Here is a 3,453-nt window from a genome sequence, read left to right on the forward strand (position 1 = left end):
ACTTTGAAAGCTACTCAGACTATGATAGTGGCAATAGAAAATAAAGCCAGTGATTAAATAGATAGAGAAGGTCAAGAAGAAGGGGATTCCTAAATTTCTCCTGGGTCTCTGGGATGAGCCATTGTAGTGGTGACACAGTGATGAGAATCCCCCAAAGAAGACCATATTTGGAAGGGCAGAAGATAGGGAGATGGCTATGAATGCCATTGTAAACATGACATCAGAGGAAGCACCAAGCAGGCAATTAGGGATGGGAGTCGGAAGCTTAGGAGGATGCTGAAGCTGTCACTGGGACTTAGGTGGTCAGCGAACTGGGCAGGAGCTACAGGTGGGTGTGGGTTGTGGGAATGCTATTTTGGTGGTTGGTGTTTTAAGGTAGAAAAGACAAACTGTCAGAGAGGATGATCTGGTTGACAAAAATAGGCTGAGTATACAGGAAAGATGATCTGGTTCATCTTATGAATTTCTGAAAAGGCTAGAGGGGGATCTAAGATGCTTGGCAATGGGTTTATCTCAGGCTGCAACAAGGAGTGAGTGGAACTTGGGGACAGAGGGATGAAGAGAGTGAGAAAGATCTGAAAGCAGAAAGGTGAGTTGACAGGAGCAATGTAGAATTTCCAAAGTGTACTAAGGATCTATTTCATGTTGATAGCTATCAATTCATAGTGCAGCCTTCTTTCTGTTTAAGCGACTTGCTCCAGCAGCTTTCAGATAAAAGTGAAAAAGATAAAGCAAAGACTCACCTGGGGACTGAATAACAGAGCGGGATAAGAGTGTTACTGACATGACCGGCCGTGGAACCTGAGCTACAGGAGGAGGAATGTGAGGTGGAAGAGAACAGCTGGATTTGAGAGTTCCTGGGTGCTGGTGTCATCTTGTGAGCTGGAAAAGGGACCAGAGACGATAGTGGTTGGCTGGCTTCTGAGTGGGACAACTGTGGCTCCTGCAGTCTTAGGACAAGCCCATCTCTGATTTAAAGGTCCTCCTAGCTCCTAATAGAGGCCCAGAAGCTCCAGTGGCCATGTCTAGAGGCACTTGGTAAATACTGGATGGGACTTTAAAGAGGCTCCTTTCCATGTGGCAGGCTCTGACCCACATGCTCAACCACTGCTGCTCACTTCACTCTGAACATCATGGTCCCAGAGCGAGGTGCTGGAAACCACTTGTGACTGCTACCATCTGGGCCCTTTCTGTAGACTTCAGTCCAGGGCCAGGAGGTTCCAGGCACCTGTTCAGCCATGTGTGGTTCTTATTTGAACTCAGTATAACACTACCAACCTTGGATGGCCTCCGTGAAGCTCTGAGCACCAGCCTGTCTTGGACCTCTCCAGCTCACCTGAGGACATTTTGTATTGTGGACATATCAAGTCTGCTTTGTGAGCACATCTATGGTTGTCATATCCACTTGCTAGAGGTTTGAGCTATTTGTTCTTATTCATCAAACACACATACATATGGAGAGGGAGGGGGAAAAACACCCATGTACTCATCACAAAGGTGGTGACATTTGTTGTTTCATGTCATCTGTTTATTCCAAGTTCTCTTGCACTAGAGTGCCAAGAGGATGGAGCCCACAGGACCTGGAGATGGGGGCTGGGCCCTCCTGGAGCCTGATCTTCAGGGACAGAAGCTGTGATCCTCCAGCTCTACAGAGAGGTCTAAGATTGGAGATTCAACATGCACACAGGGACGGGATGATGCCCAGAGACCACCAGACCAACACCTCAACTTACCACTTAGGAGGGAAAGAAGGCCCAAGCCAGGGAGCAGGATCTCTCCCCAAATCCACCCAGTACCCTGTGTGTCTGGTTAGAGTCGGAATCAGAGCCAGATCCCACGAAAGAACGAAAGCCTCGGAGGTTGCCCGTGAGAACAAGTTCTCAGGAGCTTCGCGGTGACTAAAGAGCCCTGCATTAGTGAGTTGGGCCAGAGATGCTTCTTCACCTTGGCATGAGATGCCCCACCTTGCTGAGAAAAAAAGATTTGCCATGTTACCTTTCATTAGGGCTTCCCATGCCTAACGTCAGGCTGCAGAACTCGGACATCCACCTAGAGGGGCTCATAAGGGATTAGAGAACAGATTTTCTTAAGTGGCCAAAGTTCTGTTGGCTTGTGCACTCTTCATTGCAGTGAAAGCCAGGGTTTCCAGGCTGGGCTTTTACGCTTTAGTTTTAGAGGGCCTGCCTGAAAGCCTTCAGGGAAGGAGTTTTCACAGCCAAGTGTTCTCGGTGGAGGGAGGAGGGGGCAATGGACTAGAGTTTGGAGAGAGTAACTTTTCTAATTTACCTTATCAGTCTCCCTTGGGCAGTGTGAAAGCTGCTAGATGGGCTGTGAGCCCCAGGAAGGGTAGCTGCATTCCAGAATCCACAGGATTTAAGACAAAGTCTGGGGAGGGCTGGCCAGACTTTCTGTGCACAGAGCAGCTGGCTTTCTGCTAAGTACAAGAGGCTAGGGCGAGGCTAGTCCAGTCTAGCTCTGGTGGCATGCATGGCTCATGCAGGAAAGGGGGTGAGGACGGCGTGGGTCATGCGCTGAAGAGGAAACTTCTCCCCCAGTCTCCAGATTGCCTCCCTGAGGAAGTCACTCCTTACCCCTCCCTTTCCCTTGTATGTAACCACTTGAGCATCCTGTTGTGCTGTCTCCATTCCACCCTCCACTGCCTGGAAATGGCTGTGCTGTGGCCAAGAGTTCCTTGCCAGGCAGAGCCATTTGCTTCTGCCTCACCCCCACCTCTAAGATCCCAGGTTGCCTTTGATCGTTCTGAGGATTTAGGGCTGCCTGGGGGGCTGGGAGATCCCCGATGGTTGGGGATCTTATGCATGGACTGCATGCCCCTTCCCTTGGAACCAGCACAGGATGCGTGCTACCAATGTAGGGAACATGTAAGAAACAGACAGGAGGAGCTGCCGTGGGACTCCCTGCGCACTCTCCAGGGCTGGATGAAGCAGAGGTGTCTGGATGTACGGGGAGCTGCCAGGTGGAGTGGGGACCACTCTTGAGGCTATGCCCACTGGTTAGCAGCTGTGAAGTTCTGAGCAGGGGAGAGGGATAGTTTCCAGGCCCCACAGACTGCCACAGAGGGCCAAGGGCTTATAAATAGAAAAGGAAGGAAAGGTATGCTGGGGAGGGACCAGGCAAAGTTCTGGTGTTGGTGGAGCCATAGAGGCTGTGGCCTTGAGGTCAAGATACTCTGAAAGCCAGGGGCAGCTGCAGTCTGTTTCACAGTGGACAGAGCTGAGACCCTGCTCTCCTCAGGTTCCAGTATGTGGACCTGGCTCGGAGTGTCTACACTGTGGTCTTGGTCCAGCAAGACATGTCTCCCAAGAATTGTGAGAGGATAGTTTACAGATTCCATTCTGTGGCCTTGTGAAGAGTTTGGACTTGAATGCTTGTTGGAGTTCTGAACAATTAAATTTGTGAGTGTCCCCTCAGATTTGTAACCCCCCCCCCCAA

Source organism: Pteropus medius, unplaced genomic scaffold, assembly GCF_902729225.1.
Source record: "Pteropus medius unplaced genomic scaffold, Ma_sr-lr_union100, whole genome shotgun sequence".
NCBI classification, from domain to species: domain Eukaryota; kingdom Metazoa; phylum Chordata; class Mammalia; order Chiroptera; family Pteropodidae; genus Pteropus; species Pteropus medius.